Source organism: Bacillus rossius, chromosome 13 (assembly GCF_032445375.1).
Source record: "Bacillus rossius redtenbacheri isolate Brsri chromosome 13, Brsri_v3, whole genome shotgun sequence".
Classification (NCBI taxonomy): Eukaryota; Metazoa; Arthropoda; class Insecta; order Phasmatodea; family Bacillidae; genus Bacillus; species Bacillus rossius.
The window spans coordinates 17,919,429-17,936,251 of NC_086340.1; the positions used below are offsets into that span (position 1 = coordinate 17,919,429).

The 16,823-nt window shown below is 41.0% G+C and overlaps 1 protein-coding gene across 3 annotated transcripts in view; it reads right to left on the reverse strand.

The window, feature by feature from the left end:
- The window catches only part of LOC134538293 (4-galactosyl-N-acetylglucosaminide 3-alpha-L-fucosyltransferase FUT6-like), a 73,142-nt gene that overhangs the window by 20,248 nt on the left and 36,071 nt on the right, over positions 1-16,823 (reverse strand). The gene's annotated exons all lie outside the window — the stretch shown is intronic.

A 16,823-nucleotide genomic window follows, 5' to 3' on the forward strand; every position in this document is an offset into this window, starting at 1 on the left:
ATTTACTCTACGTTTTTCAGGAGCGTATGAGCAGCAGCTTGGGAACTTCACCGCTGCAGTGCGCTGCCGTAACGCCCTGTATCGTTTTAGTTGTTATTTACGCGTTAGAGCGCAGCACCGTCGCCCGCTGTCATTCCCCGCACCACCCCAACCATCATTCACTGCAGCTCAAGGTCGTTCAGTGGGAGGGGTGTGCCGGAAATTAGGAATTTCGACACGTTTTTTTTCTAATTTTATTATAATTTTAAATTATTTTTGGAAATTTTATTTGCTCTATAATTTGGTTACTAAAGGGCGATTTACACTTTGTTAGGCTGGTGTTCTCCCCTTAGTTAAACTTTGTGCCAGTAGTCTGAAGCACCTTTCCCAGAGACGTATATGATATTTTGCATATCTAATGCTTTGCTGGCAGCCAGTTTAAAATTTCCCTCGCTTACAGGCACGTCCCAGTCCTGTAACGTTACTTTACTTCATGACTAAAACCGCCTATAGCAGCTCTGGACGAGCTGTTACCATTTCTCAGAGGCGAGCTGACCATAGCCTTTACTGTCACGAATACGTATTAGGTTCTCTCCTCGAAAAGCACGTCATGGATGCTTGTTCCCAGCGTCGTTGCGTTTCCCCCCCCCCCCTTTCTCCACCCCTCTTCCCTCTCAGTTCTAAGAATTCGCCTAAGGCCAATGACCGGTCATACTCCCCAGCAGACAGCGACCGTCTCCAAGGACGCCTTGCATAAAAAATGTGTGTGCCAAAATGGACCACACACGATACCTAGCGGCAAACTCTCTAACCGCCCGGCCAACTTACCCTGTAGGCCGCCAGAGTGTAGCACCTGACTGTCCCTTTAACCTTTGGTTTAAGCAGACGCCTTGGGCGAGTAGATTCTCTTTTTATCTCAGACACCCCTCAACAGGTAGTGCTAAAGTCGGCCAGTGCTACCAACTTCGAGACATCAGTCAGAGTTTTTTTATGACTCCCACTCGGGAAACTTCGGAACCTTTCGGTCCGGACTCCCAGTCACCCCCTCCACTGTTGATAGAATACTTACTTTTAATTACGAGACGCGGTTCTCCGCGAGACACTTCGCGTCGCGACTGCAGACGGACCTTTTTGCGATTATCGGCGAGTCGACGAGACACTGCAAAGCTTCCATCCGGCCGCAACCGACTATGTAGTCGCCTAAATAAGGGATGCTATCCCTATAATCTTTTTCAAGTAGTTTAGTCCGTCTGCGTAGCACAAAATGTAATAGTTATTTTTCTTTTAATTTTTTTTGAAATGATGAAAACGACCGCGCCCAGCCGCGTATTCGCGGGATCCATTTTCTGGCTGGCGACGCATCTGTAAACAGAAGCCAACTCCCCTGTCTGGTGAGTGACGATCCGTGACTTTCCCCAACCTCCCCTTAACTTTTCCGGGCATTTTCTGCCCCGTATACTGTCTGTGTACAAGTTCTGATCAGTTTTGATTCGGACTGTTCCAGACAGGGTCCGAGAGCCGGACGCCGAATTGGCATTTTCATCTCCCTTCCACAACAGGACACAAGCGCCCTGGCATCATGTAACCGCGTGATCTCCGGGAAACGAAGCCCCGACCTCCGGTGCTGCTGTATCTTTTGGCCCTTTTTTGAACTTTCTTTAAATTATGCCGTCAAACAAAGTTAATAATACAAACATAATTTCTGGACGTTAAGTATATATCCTGGGAACGTTTAGACATATGTGTTTTTTTTTTATTGGTTTATGTTTTTTTTTAGTAAATGAAACTTTTGATAATTCCTTGTACGGCCGGCCAATTATTTTTTTAAAATATACCTGAGAGCTTTTTAAGAATGCAATTAATATTGTACGTTAATATTTTCTTGTATCTGTTATAAGTTTCCTCAGTATGGAGTAATTATATTTCAGACGGAATCACACCTTGTTTTTGTTCTTTTCTAATAAACTGGTGAAACCTAAAGATCCACCCAGCAAGGCAAAGATGGTGGTCAGACCGTGGTTGGCTGCTACAAGAAAAATAGCAGTTAGCATGGTTAGAACCTTGCTACAGGGGGAAGGGGTGTTTGAAGAGTTCGACACTTCTCCGCTAGGGAGATGCCCTAGAGATGGTGGCGATTGCGGCGGTGAATTAACCAACTACCTCAAACCATATTAGAAATTTTATCCTGGGCTGGCGAATTCTATACAGTATATACTTATATTCAAAGATAGTACTCACGTGCTAGAGCTAACACGTTTCAAATATCTGTTGGTGCTTCAGTAACGTTTACCCTTTTTTTTATGTGTACCATCTTAGCACTCGGAGTACAACATTTGGTGGGAGTAATTTCGTGACTGGAACGGAAGTCGCGTGTAACGGAATTATGTAACCACGGTGTAGCCATCTGTGGCCAATGGCGCGAACCAAAGTTCACAAAACCAAAAAGGGGAAATTTTATAGTATTAATGTTTTAATGAATTTGGACAAAATTGGCAGTATTTTAATAAAATTGTTTAAAAAAAGATCCAAAGCTGAAGTTTTTTTATGTCTTTTTCACTTTTATCGGAGCCGTTTCATATACAGGCTGTATAAAAATTCATGTTACAATGCTTGAGGGTAGAAAGCTCTTATTATTTGCAACCATTTTTGCCAGTAAACATGTTGCCAGAAACGCGTAGTTAAGCCCCTGTAGCCCCAGAAAGAGTCAGCATAGGCAACCCGTTGGGCTTTGTGCGAGACAGACGATGCTGTGGTGAATTACGTGTTTACGACGCCGGGCAGCGCTCGAGAGGACTGTACGATGTCGAATGCTGACCCCCGCCCCTTTTTACATCCGTTGGTGGCGCCCTCACCTCTTTTCTTCCGTTCGTGCCATGCCATAGCACTGCGCAGCGTGACATCGCAGTGTCGCAGTGTGTTTTGATACAACTGGTGGTCTGTCGTTGACTGTTCTGTCGTACAAGCAAACTCGTGGTGTCATTTCTTTCGCTGTGGTTCTGAAAAGGTCGACGTTTTAGTGGAGCTCAATGGAGTACACGTTTAGTGAGTACACGGACATGCTGCTTGTATACGGGGAAGCTAGACAAAATGGACGAGCCGCCCGTCGTCTGTACGAAGAACGATGTCCGGGTCGTAGGATTCCAGCTCACACCATGTTTGCAAGACTTACTCAGCGAATGCGTGATACTGGTACATGTGCCGTCACAAGACCAAATGCTGGTGCTCCACGCAGGGTTCGTACTCCCAGTTTTGAAGAATATGTACTTCAGAGATTTGAGGAGAGTCCGGATACAAGCACAAGGGCAGAAGGTTCCGATATGGACGCTGACAAAATGGCTGTTTGGCGAGTTCTTCATGAGCAACTCTTGTACCCGTACCACCTTCAAAAAGTGCAACACAAGGGTCCGGCGGACTATCCTCTGAGACACTTCAGGTGTCTCATGTGATTATGTTTAGTGTTTATTATGTTTAATTATAATTTCAACGTAATTTTTTTAAGTAATGTTTTTATATTTATTTTTATATAAGTCTTTACTAGTTTTAGTTAATATTTAATCAAGTACTGTGGTTTACCGTGCGGCCATTGACCCCTGCTGAATTGACTTGTCCACACATGAGAGAGGGGGAAATTAGCGGAGGGAGGTGGATGACGTCACGGGAGTGTGACGTATGTGGCGAGCGGACATTTTGGACTCTAGGCAGTCAGTCGAGAAAAGCTTGCGGGCGTTGACCGACGGCGGGTCAGTTGTGAATATGAGATCCCAGGGTAACTCCGTGCTCGGGAGTTGGGACGCGACCCACACTTCGGTATGAACGGTTAACCATGGACACTGCTACGTGGAGTTATCGTTGCTGTGGCCCGCATCAGCTGCATTATATTTTTGATGATTTGGAATGTACGGCAACGTATTTCGCATCAACGATTTTAAACTTTTTCGCAAGTCGCGAGTGTAAATCCACCACGCCCCGAAGTGCGTCGACCGGCGCCATTTGACTGTGCAACATGGTCATCTACGCCCAGTCTACAGCCCGGGTACCCGAGGCGGTACAGTTTGGTAAATTTCTACTGCACGGCGAGCACCAATGTAAGTAAAACTTTAATTTTATTAATGGTGAAAGAAGAGATTGTTTTTTGGGACGCTAGCCAAGATTTCGTGTGGACTCTCCCTCCCCTCCCTCGCGCGGCGATGGACAGACTTAGACTCATGCGATGGCAAGGTTTTTTGTGCCGCAGCTAACGTGATCGCTACGGCCGGGCGTCATGTATAGCATTTGTAAATTTTATGTCGTTTTTCACATATTTTTTTTTTTTTACTTGTCTGTAGTTCATGTATTCTAATTTATCGGGAATAAATTTAAATGTTTGCATATAATGTAATTGTTTTGAACGCTGCAATAAACTACTGCACACCCAATCAAACTTGTAATTTAGTTTTGCGTCTCTACTGCGTTTACGCAAGTGACCTTGGCGAAGTCAAGGTTAGCGGGGTTGAAAAATAATGCTTGTAACTGGCGGTACAGGTAGAGATGGACGTGGGCTGTTTGCCCCCGCACGGGGTAATTTTTTACACCCCACAAGTGCGCCACTCTGCTTTTAGAGTTGCATTGGTTATTGCAGTTGCAGTAGTTTTACATTTGTCATTGATTCGGTCCACCCTAGACATGGCGAACAGCTGGGTATTCAACTTAGAAAGGGAGCAGTTAATTGCCAAATTGCATGCCGCAGGGCGAATGGTAGAGAACGATGATGACGTGCACTTATTACGTCTTAAATTAGTCGAATACCTAAACGGGAGAGACGAGTGGTCATTTGTGGAAAGCCCTGAGAATGCTCGTGAACGGGATTTGGCAGCCGATGTACTGGCAACTATTGGTGTCAACATGTTGAAAAACTTGCCGCGATTAGAGGCCAATAATGGTGATGAGTTGAGGAAAATATTGCTTGAAGTCGAAATGTTGAATGATACAAAATTTTTTTGTGATGATTATGGTATGTTGAGGTGCCTTTTGGGGAAAAGTACCGGCCTAATGAGGGAAATTATTGCGCGCAGATTGGTAGAAAAGCGTAGTTGGCCGCAAGTTCGTGAGATGTTGTGGGAGAATTTGTGCCCGAGGAGAGTTAAATTTGGTTTGATACACGAGTATGTGAGTCGTTTTCAGAAGCGTGGAGAAAGTACTGCGCAATTCGTGGTCGATGTCCTTAGGCACGTAAAAATATTTGGAGTGAGATTTTTGGATCACGAAGTTATTTCTATGATTATTGAAAATATGGTCCCTGAAATACGAGTGGAATGTTCGTTTGTTAAGAGGCCGGAAAGTATTTCGGGATTAATGGACCGGGCGGTGGAAGTGGATAATGTAAATTATGATAGCAGGAGGTCCAGCGAAGGGGAAGTTAGTGCGGCCGCTCAGGAAATAGAAACCGGGAATGCCTTAATGGAGGTGGGAGGCAAAAATAGTGGTGTAGAACTTTCTAGGGAAAGGTCCAGTGAGGAAAATTCTCAGCTTAGGGCGACGCCCTTAATATGCGATTTTTGTAAGAAAAAAGGTCATATAAGAGATACGTGTTTTCGTAGGAATGGTTATGTGGGTACTTCTAATAAAATTTGTTTTTGTTGTGGTAAGATGGGACATGTACAAAAATGGTGTAAGCAATGGAGGAGTGGTAAGAAGCATTGCGGGTTCTGTGGTAAAAGTGGTCATTTAACAAGTAGATGTTGGCAGAAGCTGAAACTTAATCATTTTCGATTTAAAGATAAGCACCATCTGTTAGTGATGCGAAGTGGAAATAATTTATGTGTGGAGGTAGAAGTGGGTAAGAATACAGTCAAAGCCCTTGTAGACACCGGAGCGAGTAAGAGTTTCGTGAGCGAAGAATTTTTTGAGCAATGCCTGAAACAAGAGAAACGAGTTGGGCATATTGTAGAGAGAGGGGAAGGTATACAGGTGCAAACAGCTGATGGGAAAATTCATAAGAGTGTTGTGAAAGTAATCATGCATATAAAAGTGGATAAATTCTCGTGGGATCGGGAATTTTATGTGATTTCTAATTTGGTGTATAAAATGATATTGGGAATTGATTTTTTAAGTGATACTCGAGCGGTTATTGATTGCCGGGCTCGTAGGTTAAGTTTCGGTTTTGCACCAAAGTATCGTATTGGATTGGAAAAACCCCAGGGTAGCGAACAGGTAATTTGTGGAGGGATAGAGGGGTGCCGAGAAAGGTTGAGTATAAGCGAAGTTGAGAAAATTCAGGGAGTGATTGATGAATTTCAGGATGTCATTACCAAAAGAGTAGGTAAATGTGTTTTGGACCCCTATAAAATTCAGTTGACGGACGATATCCCCATTAAATGTGTACCATACCAGTGTTCGCCCCCAAAAATGAAAGCCTTTAGGGAAATTATTCAGGATTTGCAAAAAGAAGGTATAATAACTGCCTCAAAGTCGAATTACGCATCACCCGCATATTTAGTAAAGAAGAAGAAAGCTGGCGAATTTCGTATTGTTTTGGACTACCGTCTTTTGAATCAGAAGATTAGGCTTGATCCGTTCCCATTACCAAAAATAGATACTATTTTTCAATACCTAGGAAAGGCTAAGTTTTTTACCATCTTGGACCTAAATGCTGCTTTCCATCAATGTATTTTAGATGAATCGAGCCGAAAATATACTGGTTTCATCACCCCTTGGGGACATTATGAGTGGACCCGCGTGCCGTTTGGGGTGAATTTTGGGGCTCAATGTCTGTCAAGAATCTTAGGAAACATTTTGCAGGACGTGCAATACAAGTTTGCTCTGAATTTTTTGGATGATATTTGCGTGTATTCAAATAGTTTGGAGGAGCACATTGAGCATTTAAGCATAGTGTTAGGTAAATTGAGAGAGGCTGGGTTTACCCTAAATCCTGAAAAAATTTGTTGGGCAAAGCGGCAAATACATTTTTTAGGTTTCATTATTGGTGAGGGTAAATTAGTGATGGATCCTTTGAAAATCTCGCCTATTGTCAGTTATCCTCCTCCAAAAAATGTTAAAGGGGTTATGAGATTTTTGGGGATGATTGGGTTTTTTAGCAGGTTCATCCCGAATTATTCGGAACTTTGTGCCCCCTTAAATAACTTGAAAAAGAAAGGGATACCCTTTGAGTGGGGGGAGGAACAATAAAAGGCGTTTAAAGCACTCAAAATAGCAATTTCAAGCCCGCCTGTTTTATCCTTGCCCGACTTTGAAAAGAGGTTTGTGGTGCAGGTTGATGCCTCGAGTTTGGCTTTGGGAGGAGTATTATTGCAGGAAGGCCCCCTGGGAATGCAACCTATAAGGTACATCAGTCGTACCCTAAACCAACATGAACAGAAGTACATCGTATATGAAAAGGAGGCGCTGGCCTGTATTTATGCCTTGGAGAGATTAGAGACGTTTTTAGAGCATGCAGAGTTTGATTTGTGCACCGACAATCAGGCATTGACGTGGCTGTTTACCCAACCCCGTCAGTTGGGTAAGATTGGGAGGTGGGTAATGCGCTTAAGTAGATTTAATTTTAAAATCAAGCATGTCAAAGGGTCTGAGAATGTGGTAGCGGATGCGCTATCGCGTATGTATAATGCCGAGGAGATGGAAGAAGTAGGTGAAAGGTCAGACGAAGAGAGTGAGGAGAATTTTGATGTTTGTAATGTATTAGGAAATTTCCCAGAGGGTTTTGTTGATTTAAAGGAATGGCAAGATAAAGATGAGGAGGTAAGAAAAATCCGGGAAAATATTCAACTCCCCCAATACAAAAATTTTGAGATTCACAATGAAAAACTGCACTACAGTAAAGGGGGAAAGAGGAGGTTGTATGTGCCACGTGCGTTGGTCAATATGTTGATGCGTTATTTTCATGACTCACAAGTTGGAGCTCACAACGGCGTCGAAAAAACCTTAGACAAAATTTCTGATAATTTTTATTGGCCTACCATTAAAGAGGACGTAAGAAAATATGTTAAAGGATGTGTCTCCTGCCAGTTGGCGAAACAACCTCAAAATAGAAAAGTTGGGTACCATAGTGAGGAAAGTATTACGCGCCCCTGGCAGAGGGTATTTTTAGATGTTTTCGGTCCTTTACCCAGGTCGACGAAAGGGAATAGTTGTTTGTTAATTTTGGTTGATGGTTTTAGTAAATATTGCGTATTTTTGCCGTTGAGGGATATGAAAAGTAGCCAGATTATAAAAGCCCTTGTGGAGAAGGTGTGGAGTTTGTTTGGTGGGCCCGAACAGGTTGTAACGGATAACGCCAGTTATTTTTGCAGTCAGCTGTTTCAAAGCATGTGTCTTAATTGGGGTATTAAACACATTAAAACGAGTCCTTATTATCCGAACCCAAATCTTGTTGAAAGGGTAAATAAAAATGTGAAAATAGCGATGACAATCTTTAGTGAGAAAGACCATCAAAAATGGGATGAGCCTTTAATTTTTTTAAATATGGCTTTTAATATGACCAAGCATGGGGCTACTGGCTTTACGCCAGCGTTAATATTCTTGGGGCGAGACATCTGCCAACCCCTATTAAATGTGTGGGGCATTTCGCCAGAGAATTTGTTAATTCATAGCCCACGTAAGTTGGAAGAAGTGTGGGTAGATGTCGCCATAAATTTGGAAAAGAGTAAGGAAGTAGTTAGGGGTCAGTATAATAAAGGGCAGTTGCCGAACCCGTTTACTGTAAACCAGGAAGTTTTGTGTAGGGAGCACCATCTCAGCGATAAAGGAAAGCGTAAGACGGCGAAATTGATGTATGCCTTTGGGGGTCCTTATGTAATTAAGAAATTTTTGGGGCCCGTTACCGTTTTGTTAGAAGAATGTGGGAACCATTTTCGCGTGAAAAAAGCTCACCTTTCGCAGTTGAAGCCCTATTGTCGGGGGTAGTCCGAATGTAATTTGGTTTCCAATTCATATAAAGGAGTTGTGATGTAAATAAGTGAGAAAATTTATATACTTTCATATCTATATTTATATTTAAATTATGATTGTAAGAATATATTTCGTGATTTTCGAAAGTGTTTTAGCGAGTCTTTTATATTTACATATTGTAATGTTTGCCGTGATTTTGGCAGGTAGCTGGATTTTTGGACTCTAATAAATTTAGTATGTATTAGACGTTTATCTAAGTTACCAATAGCCATTTGTGGAAAATTTGTTTTGGAAAAAAAGTTTCATGGCCGCTGTATTTTTTTTTTAATGGTTAAATTTATATTCAGGATTAAATTATTTTAGTTTAGTTTAATTTTTTTTGTAAAACCTTTGGAGAGTTAAGCTATGGGTCGCGCTTTACAGTTAATGTTTGGTGCTATTTCGAGTTTGCATTCTGTGTCTTAGTTTAATGTTTTTCTCTTTCTCGGCTCTTTTGAGTCTTTCTTACTTCGTCTTCTACGTGTTGCTTTTAGTGTTACTTACTTTATGCGGACCTAATAGTTAGATAACTCAAAGGGGTATTATATTTTTTTTTATTTTTTTTTTGTCAGGGAGGTTGAGACACTTCAGGTGTCTCATGTGATTATGTTTAGTGTTTATTATGTTTAATTATAATTTTAACGTAATTTTTTAAGTAATGTTTTTATATTTATTTTTATATGTCTTTACTAGTTTTAGTTAATATTTAATCAAGTATTGTGGTTTACCGTGCGGCCATTGACCCCTACTGAATGGACTTGTCCATGCATGAGAGAGGGGGAAATTAGCGGTGGGAGGTGGATGACGTCACGGGAGTGTGACGTATGCGGCGAGCGGACAGTTTGGACTGTGGGCAGTCTAGTCTAGTCGAGAGAAGCTTGCGGGCGTTGACCGACGGCGGGTCAGTTGTGAATATGAGATCCCAGGGTAACTCCGTGCTCGGGAGTTGGGACGCGACCCACACTTCGGTATGAACGGTTAACCATGGACACTGCTACGCGGAGTTATCGTTGCCGCGGCCCGCATCAGCTGCATTATATTTTCGATAATTTGGAATGTACGGCAACGTATTTCGCGTCAACGATTTTAAACTTTTTCGCAAGTCGCGAGTGTTAATCCACCACGCCCCGAAGTGCGTCGACCGGCGCCATTTGACTGTGCAACATGGTCATCTACGCCCAGTCTACAGCCCGGGTACCCGAGGCGGTACAGTTTGGTAAATTTCTACTGCACGGCGAGCACCAATGTAAGTAAAACTTTAATTTTATTAATGGTGAAAGAAGAGGTTGTTTTTGGGACGCTAGCCAAGATTTCGTGTGGACTCTCCCTCCCCTCCCTCGTGCGGCGATGGACAGACTTAGACTCATGCGATGGCAAGGTTTTTTGTGCCTCAGCTAACGTGATCGCTACGGCCGGGCGTCACGTATAGCATTTGTAAATTTTATGTCATTTTTCACATATTTTTTTTTTACTTGTCTGTAGTTCATGTATTCTAATTTATCGGGAATAAATTTAAATGTTTGCATATAATGTAATTGTTTTGAACGCTGCAATAACCTACTGCACACCCAATCAAACTTGTAATTTAGTTTTGCGTCTCTACTGCATTTACGCAAGTGACCTTGGCGAAGTCAAGGTTAGCGGGGTTGAAAAATAATGCTTGTAACTGGCGGTGCAGGTAGAGATGGACGTGGGCTGTTTGCCCCCGCACGGGGTAATTTTTTACACCACACCTCTTCGCATGACCTTTTCTCGTTGGTACATTCGAAGAGTATTGAGGAACCCCGAGTTAGCGGTTTTATTCAGCGATGAAGCCAAGTTCACTCAAGACGCTATTCTCAATTCGCACAACAGTCATGTTTGGAATAATGTCAATCCGCATGCAACGTGTGTTACAGCTCGCCAGGAACGTTTTTCAGTTAATGTGTGGGCCGGTATTGTTGACGGCGTACTCATCGGGCCTTTTTTTCTTCCGCCACGACTTACCGGCGCCGGATACCTCCTCTTCCTTCAGAACGAACTACCAGGTCTTCTTGAAGAGGTTCCATTGCATGTCCGACGTGTGATGTGGTACCAACATGACAGGGCACCACCTCATTTTTCCCTGCAAGTGCGAGAGTATTTAAACCAAACATTTCCAAACGGATGGATTGGACGAGCGGGCTCTGTCGCATGGCCGCCAAGGTCACCGGACCTAACCCCGTTATATTTCTTTCTGTGGGGTTACGTAAAAGGGCTTATCTACGCTACGCCAGTAGAAACGGTAGAAGAGCTTACACCGCGAATCATTGAAGCGTTCGAAATCATAAGGTCGACTCCACACATGCTCCAGCGTATCCGTGAAAACATGATTCGCCGTTGCCACCTCTGTGTCGCTCAAGGTGGGCGTGTTTTTGAGCCGTTGCTTTAGGCTGTCACGTTGTTAAAATGTATGCAACAATTTCAATGTTGTGAAACAAAGCCGAAGCTGTGATTGATTTCAGAGTGAAATTAAAATCTGTGCCACGGTTAAAAAGGTTATTTCTCTACTCGGACGCCCACACATCCACAACATAACATTCTACAACGGGTTGCCTACGCTGACTCTTTCTGGGGCTACAGGGGCTTAAATACGCGTTTCCGGCAACATGTTTATTGGCAAAAATGGTTTCAAATAATAAGAGCTTTCTACCCTTAAGCGCTGTAACATGAATTTTGGACATCCTGTATATAGTTTAAAATTTCGGTCTGCAAATTGAATGATTCGATTGTCGACGTAGTTGCTCCGGCAGCGAATTCTATCGGGCTGGTGCGGAAACTACATGTGATTCGCGTCCAGAAAAATTAGTTGAAAACACAAAATGCGTACATCCATCACACTCGCATTATTTTAAAGAATTTTACGTTTAATTTCGTGTCCCAGTTCCGTATTAGAAGTTTCGTTGCAAAATGAGAACACATGAATTGGCTCGTTACCAAGGTTAGATGTTACACAACTCTGGCAGGTACAAAAGACTCGTTATTAAATAAATATATATATAATTAATTAAAAACGCTGTACGAGAGTAAATTTTTCCTCTTTTAACAACGTGCCAAAGCTGTCTTTTTTTTTTCAAAAGCAGCAACTGAAAAAAAAAAACATTTTCAGCAGTGGCATTAAACAAAAGAAAATTAAGAAACTAACTAAAAAACTATTTTGGTTGTAGTAAATATTTTCACAAAAAAAAATTCAAGTTTTCATCAGCTACAGCCGTGAAAAAATGACTTAGAACCCTATGAAAGTGAAAATATATATATGTGTGTGTGTGTGTGTGTGTGTGTGTGTGTGTGTGTGTGTGTGTGTGTAAATTTATTCAGTGGCGGTCGAATGGGAGGAGCCAATACACACCCAAAATAAAATTGAATTACAATAAACTGTAGATAGAACAAATAAGCTGCTTCATAGCAATGATAATGAATTTTAAAGAGACCATAAATTCTTTAAAAATAGCATTTTTGGGGGCTATTATTTAAAACAATTTTGGACTTTCCATTTAATCAAACTGGGAGGTACTTCATACTATCCAAAATCATCAAGTCATTCGCTCCTACCAATGTTCAAAGCTGTGTTCGTCCCTGAGTTTAATGCACAATCATTTCAATTCCTATAAAACTATTAATTCAAATACTAAATACTAGGAACATATAGTAAACCAATGAAAGTGTCAAGCGTAAGAGTGATCTACAATTCATATATTTGTTACATTCGAGACTGCATGCAGAGTCGTAAATATTCATACACGTTTATAATAAGTCGAGTTATATCTCTTCTTTTTTTTTTCCTTTTAAAATTTTTAGTTAGCTCAGTGGCCAGCGTAATAATATGGCAAAATTGTCTAAATAGTGTAAAACAATAGAAAACAACAATCAAGTACTTATTCTTCGCATCTAGTAGCTTTTCCCTGCCAAATTTAGTACGAAATATTTTTGCATGGTTATTAACCTGCTTCCATCGTAATTCCTTCCATGCCATGTCTGTTATTTAATTTTTCATGACATTACTCTTGTTCGGGTGCTTCTCCTGTGGATTTATCACGATGCTTCGCTTGCGTTTTATGATTCGTCTCAAATCTCCTCAACGCATGCCTACTTAATATCAACTAACAGTGGTAATGACATCACGCCAAGTGTCCAAAATTATGATAATTTAATGAGCTCTTAAAGCTGGAGTCACAATGCCACGACTATCACGACACGCTCGGCAGACAATCTAATACAAGGTCGCCGTGACGTCAACACCACAAAAGCTTGGAAGCCACCGAAGCTTGCAAGAAGTTGATTCTATTTCTATTTCTCATTTCGTCGTCGTGTCGTGCCGCAAGATGGACAGCAAAACGGAAACCTTACAGAAGTAAACCTTTTAAAAAATTAAAAAAATAAAAAACTACTTGGTAAATCTTTATGCTGAAAAACAAAATTTCGTTTTACGTTTGGGTACACTTTCACATGTGTAGTGTGCCTTCAGCTGTTTATTAAGTTTTTTTAGTATAGCTAACGGCGGAATTATTTTCTGTCCTTTATCAATATAGCTTGCATCATTGTATCTAATAATAAACTCAATCTCACTTTGTGCAATATACGACTAAATGTTATATTGTAATTATTGTAATAATTTTCGCTCACAATCAAGCTTCCGTGCGATTTATTTTATTTGTTTTGACATGGCATAGGACTTAAGTTTTTGGCTACTTGTTTAAGTCAACACTTGTGAACTTGTGCGATTATCATGAAATTTAGTAAATATGTGGTTGCAACAAGCTATACAAAAGGTCTGGGAGGTAACGTATGATTAATGTCTTTACGTGCCAAAAAAAAAAAAAATTGAGAAAATCATACCATAAATGGTTCAAAAAATTAGAATTACCGCAAAAAAAAGTATGGGAAAATCCAAGATGGCGGAGCGCACCTGTGTCACAACATAACACCCACAGTCTCGCGCTACTCGTTCGCTCGATCCGTCCCGCCACGCACACAACACCGTCCCGACGCACGATTCTCCGTTTCTCGTCGCCCGCCATCGCTCGCCAACTCCACACCGCCCTTGCAGGTCGCCACCGGCCTCTCGCTGATCACCGCAGGTCGACCTCTGTCCTGAACACCTGCCCAGTTCCGACCCGGGAAGGTCTCGCAGCCCTCCGAAGTATCGCGTCGTCGCAAATACTCCGAAAACCTTATTTTTATCGATTTATAAATTATATACCAAAAATAACGGGTTTTCAGACAAACACCTACACACGAATGGTTAATCCAAAACTGTATACCGCACGATATCATGATTTCAGTACATGCTAGGTTTGACATAAAAATTTGACCTTATTTTCATTTAAAAAAAAAAAAAAAACGTTAAATAAGGACCTGTTTAGTAGAAGGAAAAAAAATGAATTTTACAAACAATTAATGGCAATTTATATTTAATCATGTATTTAAAAAAAAATGTTAGAAGAAACCCCTTTGGTTAAGAAAATGAGAACTAACGTTGAAACAAGAAGCCCTGTCCACAACGCTGGCATAACGAGGCTTCGTGACAGCTCAACTGCGTTCACTACTGATGTCAATTACTCTTTCAATAATATTAACACGCCACGACTGCAGAATTAGGGCTTATTTTACCACGCAGGGGAAACCATATTTGGAATTTTATCACAGGCCATTAACTTTTTTTCAGAATTTTGCATACCTACTATTCTTTCACTTCATAAATAAAACTGTCAACAAGTCTTTGTTAGTGAAATAGTATTCCAGCTTTTTTTTTTTATCCATACGTGTAAACCATTACAATCAAACTTGTATCTATCACGTTAGAGCTTATATACACGAATAGGTTTTAGTTTCAGCTAACTTCTGAGAGAATCAAAATATGTATTCCTGTACAAACTTTGAACATAACATAACTGTATTATAATGCTGTGAAGCTTAAATTGTTGAACATAACATAACTGTATTATACGCTGTGAAGATCAAATTGTTACACGACAATAACTGAAAGGGTCTCATAGGCCATATTGCCACATGCCTCAAGATTTCCCAAAACGGCCCTGAATTACCACGACTTGATTTTGCAATGCCTTGACGTGTACCATTGAATCGTGTGGTTTGAGACGAATGAATGGATTGATCGTGAAGTAACGGCTCTTCGACGCGGGGACCATTACGGATGATGATAGTTCCGAAGTGAATGGGTTGAGGGAGGAGGGACGGAGGCACGCCGGAAAAAAAATAATGGGTGCGTGTACTTAGGTACGCGCGTGAGAAGTTATACTTATTTGGCATCATTAAAAAATAGTTTTTAATTGCATGCAAAAATAGTGCGTGGAGTCCCTCCGCGCGGAAGAAGTGAAACTTCGTAATGTGGAAATAAAAATAGGAAGGGGTAGAAACTGCTTTTTAGTGAAATCATATTGTATCAAATCAAACTAAAAAAATAAAGGAAATAAATTTGTAACGATTCATAGATTGATTTTCAGAGAGAGAGAGAGAGAGAGAGAGAGAGAGACCTATTGAATGTCTATAAAACTAACTTTTATATGAGAGCAGATTTTCATGAAATAAATCATGAAATCATTTAACGATAAAAGCTGTTTATTTAAGTAAGCGAACGGGTTCGCCCCAAGGAGAAAATTGACGCGGCGAGACCTCGCGGACATAGAGAAATGACACACACTCACTATTTGTGTGTATGAAACATGATTTTTTTATGCAATTTAAATTGTAGTATACAAAAAGGGTATTGAAAATTGAAACAAATATGGCGACACTACAAACTGTCAGGATCTTTATTTTTTTTCTTACTCTCTACTTAGTTCCTTACAATAGCATTCACTCTCGCTCTCTTTCTATTCCCTCTCCCCAGGAGCATTAAACGTTTAACGCAACCTTGTTGGAAGTCGCATTAGAAGTATAACTTAAAAAAAAAACACCGGCTTGCGGAAACATACGCCACGTTTCCAACTTGCACGATATCTATGGGGTCGAACCCGAACCGTCTTTGGTGGGAAGCGAGTCACGTGACTCAATTATTCTTACTAAAATGTTTGGTCGTCGGTAATTTTCATCGACGACCAGCCAACCATTCCGATGACTTTTTTTTTACTGACATTCACATTTTTAATTGCATATTTTCTTTTAGTTTGACATATTACGAATACAAATTTAACACCAATTCCTTCCCCGGGTCTAGAACCTAAAACCAGAGTCATCGATAGAAACCAAGGGCCTCCGGGGAAAATTATTCTGCTGGGCTGCGTCAGTAATATTCAGTGTAAACATTTTCAAATCACACAATAAAAAAAAAGCCAGTCATGGGGACTGTCAACAGAAGTGAAAACTTAAAACTTTTTTTTTAAATGTGTAATATGACATCATTTCTACGTCAAATGTACGTAAGATAATGTTTTTGGTATTATATCAGTACGATGTCAGCATATCATTTAACCTTACATCATTTTTTTTTAGTCACAACAGATGTCAGTGGTATGTAACAATTATTACGTAACAATTCATTACCTAGCTATGACTCACCAGTGATGTCAGACCTAGGTCATGTATTCACGTGGTCGAATTAACTTCACTTACTGCTACTATAGCATGTCAGTGATGCGAACCCACAAGATTTTACCCATCCAAAAAGAGTCCAACACGCAAATGATACAGTCGAGTATATACAATGTATTAGTGTATATATGCGTATACATGTACACAGGCCGCTGCGATTCAACAGTCTGGCGCAACACGTCACTAGCATGTCGGTGATGCGAACCCTTAAGTTTTGCCCCTACCAAAAATCGCTCAACGCGGCTGAAGAAGTTTTCACTTTTAAAAAAAAGTGAGCTAGTCTTTTAACAGTCACCAGTACTGTGTGAACATCTAACCTCTGTAACGAGCCAAAATTCACGTGTTCTCACGTT